This window comes from Hordeum vulgare, chromosome 1H, assembly GCF_904849725.1.
Source record: "Hordeum vulgare subsp. vulgare chromosome 1H, MorexV3_pseudomolecules_assembly, whole genome shotgun sequence".
NCBI lineage: Eukaryota > Viridiplantae > Streptophyta > Magnoliopsida > Poales > Poaceae > Hordeum > Hordeum vulgare.
This window is the reverse complement of record NC_058518.1, coordinates 326,278,744-326,290,706: the sequence shown is the minus strand read 5'-3', so window position 1 is coordinate 326,290,706 and position 11,963 is coordinate 326,278,744.

Sequence of the window (11,963 nt, the reverse complement as noted above, 5' to 3'; positions counted from 1 at the left end):
TGACAACTAGAGATTATAGTTTCTCATGCCATACTTAAATAGCTAGGAGTTGATAATGGTTTATCCTATGTGTAAACATGCATTAAAATGGTTATGATGTGGTATGGTAGTATGGTATTTCCCTCTGATGATCGTCGCATCTTCGCTTTGATCCATATGATGTAACTCTTTTGTACGGTGTGTTTGTTGGGATCCGATGAATCGTGGGTTTATGTTCAGATTATTCATGATAAAATTTGAGTGTCCTCTGATATATAATATGATTTTTATGTGCATGACTATGATAGCTTCGTAATTCTCTCTGATCTATTGAAATAGTTTGGTCAACTAGATTGATATTTCTTCGGTGAGAGAGGTGTGTTGTAGTAATTTCAACATGGCGAGTTTTTATATCCAAGTGACAAAAGGGGACAAGTTGCGTCTTTGAGTTGCTGCTACAAAGGGTAAAATGATGGGGTTTATTCATAATGGTTGAATTTACTTTGTCTACATCATGTCATCTTACTCCAAGCATTACTTCGTTTGTCATGAACTAGATACGTCGAGAGGCAAGCATAGAAGCGCTCTTGAAGTGAACTAATAGTAATAGGTGCAGGCAGGAGTCGGCCTCTTTTTTTATGGACGTGATGTCTATATTTACTTGATTATTTCCATGAAAATATCATAACTATCCTCTCTTCTATCAATTGCCCAACAGTAATTTGTTTACCTACCGTGTGCTATTTTTATGAGAGATGCCATTAGGGAAAGCTATGGCCGCCGGGTTTATTCACAACTTATTGCTAAAACCTCCAATACCTTTGCGACATTTATTTACTTTTATTTTATTTTGCATTTTATAATTATCTACAATTATCTACACACCCCATTCGCTTGCAAAAAACGAGACGAAGGGGATTGACAACCCTCTTACCCGCGTTGGGTGCAAGCTACTTATTCTTTTGCCTGCGACCGCTGAAGACGGTTGTGGTTGATATTCCTATTGGTTCGATAAACCTTTGTTTCATAACTCAGGGAAATACTTACCCACTTTTTTCTGCGATAACCCATTCCTTTTCACGGAAAACCCAACGCAGATCACAAGTATCAGCACCTCTACATATCAATGCTTCCCTTTGTGAAGGTCCTATCTATTTGCTTTTATGTTGAGTCATCGCCCTCTCACTAAAAGCACCACACCGGAGAGCAATATTGTAATTCTTATGCATTGAGTCTAGTTAATGTTGGATGTGACCATGACCTGGATCTTTTCTACCCTCAATTATAATATTTAGTCGTTGCTTAAATCTCACATGTGATGTGCATTTATGTTTTGTGGTCTCACAAAGGGCTAGCGAGATGCCATGTCACCATATTATATCGTCATTCTTTTGACAAATTGTTGGCATATGAGATATCTTATTATTGCTAGCTAGTTGGTTATATATTGCCATGATTGGATATGATGCTTAATTGGTATCATGGATATGATTACTTTTGATATATATTGACAACCTGAACACTAACTAAGCATATATATATGGCAACGCCAACTAAAGAGTTTCTAAATGTTTTCCTTATCACTTGCAGTTTATCAACTGACTTTCTTGAGAACACGCATTGAGTTAAGCTTGGGGAGTTGATACGTCTCCAACGTATCTACTTTTCCAAACACTTTTTCTCTCGTTTTGAAATCTAATTTTCATGATTTGAATGAAACTAATCGAGACTAACGTTGTTTTTAGCACAACTAACTTGGTGTTATTTTTGTCCAGAAATAAAAGTTCTTGGAATTGGACAAAACTTTTTATGAATTATTTCTGGAATATATAATGAATATTGGAGCGAAGACCCACATGAGGGGGGCTATCTGTGGTCCACGAGCCAAAAGGGTGTCCCCAACCCCGTGGGTGCGCCTTGATGGCTTGTGGGGCCCATGTGGCTCCTGTGACCAGAATTCCAGCCCTATAAATTCACATCTTCGGAGAAAAAATGACAAAGAATATTTCATCGCGTTTTATGATATGGAGCCACCGCCACCTCCCGTTCTTCCTCGAGAGAGCTGATTTGGAGTCCGTTTGGGTCTCCGAAGAGGGGGATTCGTCGTCGTCGTCATCACCAACCCTTCTCCATAAAAAAATACATGATGCTCACCACTGGTAGTGAGTAATTCCTTAGTAGGCTCGCTGGATGGTGATGAGGTTTTGATGAGATTGATCATGTAATTGAATTAAGTTTGATAGGGCTTGACCCCTAGTATCCCCTATGTTCTGAGACTGATGTTTCTATGACTTTGTTGTGCTTAATGTTTGTCACTAGGGCCCAAGTTCCACGATTTCGGATATGAACCTACTATGCTTTCATGAATATAAGAGTGATTTGGATCCTATCTTGCAAGTTGTATGCACCTATTACGTGTCTTGATCCACATACCCCAAGGTGACAATAATTGGGATTTTTTCCGGTGATTGTCGTAGTTTGAGGAGTTCATGTACTTACTATGTGTTAATGCATTGTTCCGATTCTCTGTTAAAAGGAGGCCTTAATATCCCTAAGTTTCAATAGGACCCTGCTGCCATGGGAGAGTAGGAAAAAATATCTCATGCAAGTTCTTATCGCAAGCACGTATGACTATATACAGAATACATGCCTACGTTATATTGGTGAATTGGAGCTAGGTTCTATTCGCTCTAATGTGTATTTGTTACATGATTGATGTCATCCATATATTTCCATCCCTGATACATGTGCATGCGCTTTACATATACTGAATCTTGCTAAGTTACTAGTGTTGTTGTTACTGTCACACCTATTACTCAATCGCTACTCTTATTGATGTTACCAAAATTGTTACTATCATTGTTACTGTTACTACTACCGTTTGCCGTGCTACAAAACCTTTGTTGCATAGAGATATCCCAGGTTTGGTTGAACTGACAACTCAACTATCAAGGCCTATAAATATCTTTGGCTCCCCTAGCGTCGAGTCAATAAATTAGGGTGAAATACTACCCGTGAAGACTATCGGGGTCACCTATACTTGTGGGTTATCACTCATAAACATTATCATTTGTGGTAGTAGAACTCTTTTTCTTCTTTGCAGCTGGAATGTATCTTGTGTTCTTCTTGGTCTTGGGGCAGCCTACATGGCCTTAGGAGCCGAGGGCTTAGCCTTAGGAGCATGCTTGCTAGGCATAGCATCAGCCATAAGCTTCCTCTGCTTGGTAGGAGGAGGGTTAGAAGCAGCCTCTTCCACATCTTCCACTTCATCAAGATACTCAGGAGTTTAAGGATGCACAACAACTCTAACAAATCTTCTCCTTTCCCTTTTATTTCCTTGCTTCTTGGGCAAGACCTTATTTCTCCCTATTCCACTTGGTTTCTCTAAAGATTGAGACAACCCTCTCTTAGGCAACAACTGATTCTAGAACTTTCCTTGCCACATCCCTTTCCATTCTCTCTGGTTGTTTCTGGAATGTCACCTCATCTAGAATGAAGTCCTCATCCTCCTCATCAGAGTTCTTCTACTTCCTAGCACTAGTGGCTGCCTAGGGAAAGCCATGAGAGATGGGAGTCCCTTGGTCATTAGAGCTAACTTCGGGACTAGTGTGTGCATCAGTATCCAAACTTGGCTCTCTATGCTGATTTTGAGTATCATATGACTCACACATGTTGAACATTAACCCTGTGAAGTAGAATAAAGGACTAGAATAGACAAGCATCACAAAATACAGAAGTTTTTGAAAATTTGAACTCAAAAAATTACTACTAAATATTCACACTATGAAATTCGGTTCCATCAAGTTTTAGATTTTCGAATTTCTGAGGCAACTATAACAACAATAGCAACTTGATCACACTATTTTGGTTTCAACAAAGTGTGACTTGGTCTCTCTGAAGTTCTTCTTAGAATACTAAAGCTATTGGAAATATGCCCTAGAGGCAATAATAAAATGGTTATTATCATATTTCCTTGTTCATGATAATCGTCTATTGTTCATGCTATAATTGTATTAACAGGAAACAGTAATACATGTGTGAATAAATAGATCACAAAGTGTCCCTAGCAAGCCTCTAGTTGGCTAGCTCGTTAGTCAATAGATGATCATGGTTTCCTGATCATGGGCATTAGATGTCATTGATAACGGGATCACATCATTAGGAGAATGATATGATGGACAAGACCCAATCCTAAGCATAGCACTAGATCGTATTGTTCGTATGCTAAAGCTTTCCTAATGTCAAGTATCTTTTCCTTCGACCGTGAGATTGTGCAACTCCCGGATACCGTAGGAGTGCTTTGGGTGTATCAAACGTCACAACGTAACTGGGTGACTATAAAGGTGCACTACGGGTACCTCCGAAAGTGTCTGTTGGGTTGGTACGAATCGAGATCGGGATTTGTCACTCCGTGTGACGGAGAGGTATCTCTGGGCCCACTCGGTATAACATCATCATGAGCTCAATGTGACTAAGGAGTTAGTCACACGATGACGTGCTACGGAACGAGTAAAGAGACTTACCGGTAATGAGATTGAACAAGGTATAGGCATACCGACGATCGAATCTCGGGCAAGTTCTATACCGACACACAAAGGGAATCGCAAACGGGATTGATTGAATCATTGACATCGTTGTTCATCCGATGAGATCATCGTGGAGAAAGTGGGAGCCACCATGGGTATCTAGACCCCGCTGATGGTTATTGGCCAGAGAGGTGTCTCGGTCATGTCTGCCTGTCTCCCGAACCCGTAGGGTCTACACACTTAAGGTTCGGTGACGCTAGGGTTATAGGGAATTGTTATATGAGGTTACCCAAAGTTGTTCGGAGTCCCGGATGAGATCCCGGACGTCACGAGGAGCTCCGGAATGGTCCGGAGGTAAAGATTGATATATAGGACGGATGGTTTCGGATACCGGAAGTGTTTCGGGCATCACCGGTAACGTACCGGGACCACCAGAGGTGGCCCCGGGGGTCCACCGAAGGGGGGCAACGACCCCAGGAGGTAAGGTGGGCCAAGTGAGGAAGGGAACCAGCCCTTAGGTGGGCTGGTTCGCCTCCCCACTCAGCCCAGCGCGTGGGGGAGAGAAAAGGGGGGACAAACCCTAAGCCAGGTGGGCCTAAGTCCCACCAGGTGCTGCGCCACCCCCTCCCCACCCTAGCCACCGCCCCCCTTTCCCATCTGGTGGCCGCCGGACCCTAGGGAGGGAACCCTAGGGGTGGTGCAGCCCCTCGCCCTCCTCCTATAAATAGAGAGGGGTTTTGGCCTTTGGGAGACAGACTTTTGCCTCTCCCTCGGCGCAACCCTGCCCTTCTTTCTCCTCCTCTCTGCCGGTGCTTGGCGAAGCCCTGCCGGGAGACCTCGTCTCTCCATTGACACCACGCCGTCGTGCTGCTGGAGTTCTTCCCCAACCTCTCCCTCCTCCTTGCTGGATCAAGGTGCGGGAGACGTCACCGGGCTGCACGTGTGTTGAACGCGGAGGTGCCGTAGTTCGGCTCTAGATCGGAATCACACCGCGATCTGAATCGCCGCGAGTACGACTCCATCAACCGCGTTCTAGCAACGCTTCCGCTTAGCGATCTTCAAAGGTATGAAGATGCTCTTACCCCTCTCTCGTTGCTGGTCTCTCCATAGGAAGATCTGAATATGCGTAGGAAAATTTTGAATTTATGCTACGTTACCCAACAGTGCCATCCGAGCCGGGTTTTCCATGCGTAGATTCTATGCACCAGTAGAACACAAAAGTTGTGGGCGATGATTTGTCAATTTTCTTGCCACTACTAGTCTTATTCTCTTCCGGCGGTATTGTGGGATGAATCGGCCCGGACCGACTTTACACGTACGCTTAAGTGAGACTGGTTCCACCGACAGACATGCACACCGTGCATAAAGGTGGCTAGCGGGTGCCTGTCTCTCCTACGCTAGTCGGATTGGATTTGATGAAAAGGGTCATTATGAAGGGTAAATAGCTTTGGCATATCATTGTTGTGGCTGTCACGTAGGTAAGAAGGCGTTCTTGCTAGAAACCCAAATCAGCCACGTAAAACTTGCAACAACTATTAGAGGACGTCTAACTTATTTTTGCAGGGTTTGACATGTGATGTGATATGGCCAAAGTTGTGATGTTGCATGTATGATGTATGAGATGATCATGTTATTGTAATAGGTTTCACGACTTGCATGTCGATGAGTATGACAACCGGCAGGAGCCATAGGAGTTGTCTTAATTTATTGTATGAGATGCAACGCCATGTGCTTACTACTTTTACTTCATTGCTAACGGTTAGCTATAGTAGTAGTGATAGTAGTAGTTGGCGTGACGACTTCACGGAGACACGATGATGGAGATCATGGTGTCACGCCGGTGACGATGATGATCATGCGATGCCTGAAGATGGAGATCGAAAGGGCGAAGATGATAATGGCCATATCATGTCACTATATGATTGCATTGTGATGTTTATCATGTTTTACGTCTTATTGCTTAGAACGACGGTAGCATAATAAGATGACCCCTCTTAAAATTTCGAGAACGTATTCCCCTAAGTGTGCACCGTTGTGAAGGATCGTTGTCTCGAAGCAGCACGTGATGATCTGGTGTGATAGATTCTAATGTTCGCATACAATGGGTGTAAGCCAGATTTACACACGCGAAACACCTAGGTTCACTCGACGAGCTTAGCATGTACAGACATGACCCTGAATACAAGAGACCGAAAGGTCAAACATGATTCGTATGGTTGAATACGATCAGCATGAAGTTTCTCACCATGGTGACTAGTACGTCTCACGTGATGATCGGACACGGGTTTGTTAACATGGATCTTGTATCACTTAGATGACTAGAGGGATGTCGATTTAAGTGGGATTTCATACTTAATTTGATTAAATGAACTTAATTGTCATGAACTTAGTCTGAAAGTTGTCTTTATAAATATTGTAGATGGCCAACGTCAACCTCAATTTCAACGCATTCCTAGAGAAAAACAAGCTGAAAGATAATGGTAGCAACTATGCGGACTGGGTTCGCAACTTGAAGCTCATCCTTGAAGCAGCTAAAAAGGCTTATGTCCTTGATGCGCTGCTAGGTGACCCTCCCGCTCCCGCCGCAGCCGAGGACATTCTGAACGTCTGGCAAACGCGGAGTGATGACTACTCTCTGGTTAGGTGTGGCATGTTATACAGTTTAGAAACGGGGCTCCAAAGGCGTTTTGAGCAACACGGGGCATATGAGATGTTCCAGGAGCTGAAGCTAGTTTTTCAAGCTCATGCCCGTGTCGAGAGATATGAAGTCTCCGACAAGTTCTTTAGCTGTAAGATGGAGGAGAACAGTTCTGTCAGTGAGCATATACTCAAAATGTCTTGGTTACTCGGTCGTCTGACTTCACTTGGAGTCGAACTTCCGGATGATGCTATAATTGAAAGAATCCTCCAGTCTCTCCCACCAAGCTAAAAGGCTTTGTGCTTAACTACAACATGCAAGGGATGGATAAGACCATTCCCGAGTTGTACTCAATGCTCAGGTCTGCAGAAGTAGAAATCAAGAAAGAGCATCAAGTGTTGATGGTCAACAAGACCACTAGTTTCAAGAAGGGCAAGGGTAAGAAGAACTTCAAGAAAGACGGCAAAGCTGTTGCCACGCCCGGTAAGCCAGATGCCGGGAAGAAGAAAAAGAATGGACCCAAGCCTGAGACTGAGTGCTTCTATTGCAAGGGAAAGGGTCACTGGAAGCGGAACTGCCCCAAATACTTAGCGGAGAAGAAGGCCGGCAACGTTAAAAGTATATGTGATATACATGTTATTGATGAGTACCTTACCAGCGCTCGTGGTAGCTCCTGGGTATTTGATACCGGTGTTGTTGCTCACATTTGCAACTCAAAGCAGGAACTGCGGAATAAGCGGAGACTGGCCAAGGACGAGGTGACGATGCGCATCGGGAATGGTTCAAAGGTCGATGTGATCGCCGTCGGCACGTTACCTCTACATCTACCATCGGGGTTAGTCTTAAACCTTAATAATTGTTATTTAGTACTAGCATTAAGCATGAACATTGTATCAGGGTCTTGCTTAATGCGATACGGCTACTCATTTAAGTCAGAGAATAATGGTTGTTCTATTTATATGAGTGATATGTTTTATGGTCATGCTCCGCTGGTGAATGGTTTATTCTTGATGAATCTCGATCGTGATGTTACACATATTCATAGTGTGAGTACCAAAAGATGTAAAGTTGATAATGATAGTCCCACATTCTTGTGGCACTACCGCCTTGGTCGTATCGGCGTTAAGCGCATGAAGAAGCTCCATACTGATGGACTATTAGAGTCTCTTGACTTTGAATCATTTGACACATGCGAACCGTGCCTCATGGGCAAGATGACTAAGACTCCATTCTCACGTATAATGGAGAGAGCAACCGACTTATTGGAAATAATACATACTGATGTGTGTGGTCCAATGAACGTTGAAGCTCGCGGTAGCTATCATTATGTTCTCACTCTCACCGATGATTTGAGTAGGTATGGGTATATCTACTTGATGAAGCACAAGTCTGAGACATTTGAAAAGTTCAAGGAATTTCAGAGTGAGGTCGAGAATCAACGTGACAGAAAAATCAAGTGTCTACGATCTGATCGTGGAGGAGAATATTTGAGTCACGAGTTTGGCACACACTTAAGGAAGTGTGGAATCGTTTCACAACTGATGCCGCCTGGCACACCGCAACGCAACGGAGTGTCTGGACGTCGTAATCGCACTTTATTAGATATGGTGCGATCTATGATGTCTCTTACCGACTTACCGCTATCATTTTGGGGATACGCATTAGAAACTGCAGCATTCACTTTAAATAGGGCACTGTCTAAATCTGTTGAGACGACACCGTATGAACTATGGTTTGGCAAGAAACCTAAGTTGTCATTTCTTAAAGTTTGGTGCTGCGATGCTTATGTGAAGAAACTTCAACCAGAAAAGCTCGAACCCAAAGCGGAGAAATGTGTATTCATAGGATACCCTAAGGAAACTATTGGGTATACCTTCTATCTTAGATCCAAAGGTAAAACCTTTGTTGCCAAGAATGGATCCTTTCTAGAGAAAGAGTTTCTCTCGAAAGAAGTAAGTGGGAGGAAGGTAGAACTTGATGAGGTAATTACACCCCCTCTCGAACAAGATAGTAGCGCGGTGCGGGAAGTTGTTCCTGTGGCGCCTACACCGACTGAAGAGGAAGTTAATGATGATGATCATGAAGCTTCGGATCAAGTTACTACTGAACTGCGAAGGTCCACAAGGGCACGCTCCGCACCAGAGTGGTACGGCAACCCTGTGATGGAAATCATGTTGTTAGACAATGGTGAACCTTCGAACTATGAAGAAACGATGGCGGGCCCGGATTCCAACAAATGACTTGAGGCTATGAAATCCGAGATAGGATCCATGTATGAGAACATAGTATGGACTTTGGTGGACTTGCCAGATGACCGGCGAGCCATAGAAAATAAATGGATCTTCAAGAAGAAGACTGATGCAAACAGTAATGTAACCGTTTACAAAGCTCGACTTGTCGCAAAGGGTTTTCGACAAATTCAAGGAGTTGACTTCGAAGAGACTTTCTCTCCCGTAGCGAGGCTGAAATCAGTCCGAATCATGTTAGCAATTGCCGCCTTTTATGATTATGAAATTTGGCAAATGGACGTCAAAACAGCGTTCCTTAACGGGAACCTTAAGGAAGAGTTGTATATGATGCAACCAGAAGGTTTTGTCGACCCTAAGTGTGCTAACAAAGTGTGGAAGCTCTAGCGCTCCATCTATGGGCTGGTGCAAGCATCTCGGAGTTGGAACATTCGCTTTAATGAGGTGATTAAAGCGTTTGGGTCCATACAGGTTTATGGAGAAGCATGTCTGTACAAGAAAGTGAGTGGGAGCTCTGTAGCTTTCCTCATACTGTATGTGGATGACATATTATTGATGGGGAATAATATAGAGATGTTGGAGAGCATAAAGGCCTATTTGAACAAGAGTTTTTCAATGAAGGACCTTGGAGAAGCTGCATACATATTAGGCATCAAGATCTATAGAGATAGATCGAGACGCCTCATAGGTCTTTCGCAAAGTACATACCTTGACAAGATATTGAAGAAGTTCAAATGGAAAACTCAAAGAAAGGGTTCTTGCCAGTTTTGCAAGGTATGAGATTGAGTAAGACTCAGTTGCCGACCACGGCAGCAGATAGAGAGAAGATTAGTTCTGTCCCCTACGCATCAGCCGTGGGCTCTCTAATGTATGCCATGTTGTGTACCATAAGCTTGGTAGGGAGGTACCAAAGTGATCCCGGTATGGAACACTGGACAGCGGTCAAGAATATCCTTAAGTACCTGAAAAGGACTAAGGAAATGTTTCTCGTTTATGGAGGTGCCGAAGAGCTCGTCGTAAAGGGTTATGTCGACGCTAGCTTCGACACAGATCCGGATGACTCTAAGTCACAGACCGGATATGTATATGTGTTGAATGGTGGGGCAGTGAGCTGGTGCAGCGGCAAGCAAGAAGTCGTGGCAGCATCTACATGTGAAGTGGAGTACATAGCTGCTTCAGAAGCAGCTCATGAAGGAATTTGGATGAAGGAGCTCATCACCGACCTTGGAGTGGTTCCAAGCGCGTCGGGTCCAATGACACTCTTCTGTGATAACACTAGAGCCATTGCCATAGCCAAGGAGCCCAGGTTTCACCGGAAGACGAAGCACATCAAACGCCGCTACAACTCCATCCAGGACCATGTCCAGAGTGGAGTGATAGATATTTGTAAAGTACACACGGATCTGAATATTGCAGACCCGTTGATTAAACGTCTTCCACGAGCAAAACATGATCAACACCATAATGTTATGGGTGTTCGATACATCACAATGTAACTAGATTATTGATTCTAGTGCAAGTGGGAGACTGTTGGCAATATGCCCTAGAGGCAATAATAAAATGGTTATTATCATATTTCCTTGTAAATGATAATCGTCTATTGTTCATGCTATAATTGTATTAACAGGAAACAGTAATACATGTGTGAATAAATAGATCACAAAGTGTCCCTAGCAAGCCTCTAGTTGGCTAGATTGTTAGTCAATAGATTATCATGGTATCCTGATCATGGGCATTAGATGTCATTGATAACGGGATCACATCACTAGGAGAATGATGTGATGGACAAGACCCAATCCTAAGCATAGCACTAGATCGTATTGTTCGTATGCTCAAGCTTTTCAATGTCAAGTACCTTTTCCTTCGACCGTGAGATTGTGCAACTCCCGGATACCGCAGGAGTGCTTTGGGTGTATCAAACGTCACAACGTAACTGGGTGACTATAAAGGTGCACTACGGGACCTCCGAAAGTGTCTGTTGGGTTGGTAAGAATCGAGATTGGGATTTTTCACTCCGTGTGACGGAGAGGTATCTCTGGGCCCACTCGGTAGAACATCATCATGAGCTCAATGTGACCAAGGAGTTAGTCACACGATGACGTGCTACGGAACGAGTAAAGAGACTTACCGGTAACGAGATTGAACAAGGTATAGGCATACCGACGATCGAATCTCGGGCAAGTTTTATACCGACAGACAAAGGGAATCGTATACGGGATTGATTGAATCCTTGACATCGTGGTTCATCCGATGAGATCATCATGGAGCAAGTGGGAGCCACCATGGGTATCTAGACCCCGCTGATGGTTATTGGCCAGAGAGGTGTCTCGGTCATGTCTGCGTGTCTCCCGAACCGGTAGGGTCTACACACTTAAGGTTCGGTGACGCTAGGGTTATAGCGAATTGTTATATGAGGTTACTGAAAGTTGTTTGGAGTCCCGGATGAGGTCTCAGACGTCACGAGGAGCTTCGGAATGGTTCGGAGGTAAAGATTGATATATAGGACGGATGGTTTCGGATACCGGAAGTGTTTCGGGCATCACCGATAACGTACCGGGACCACCGGGACCACCG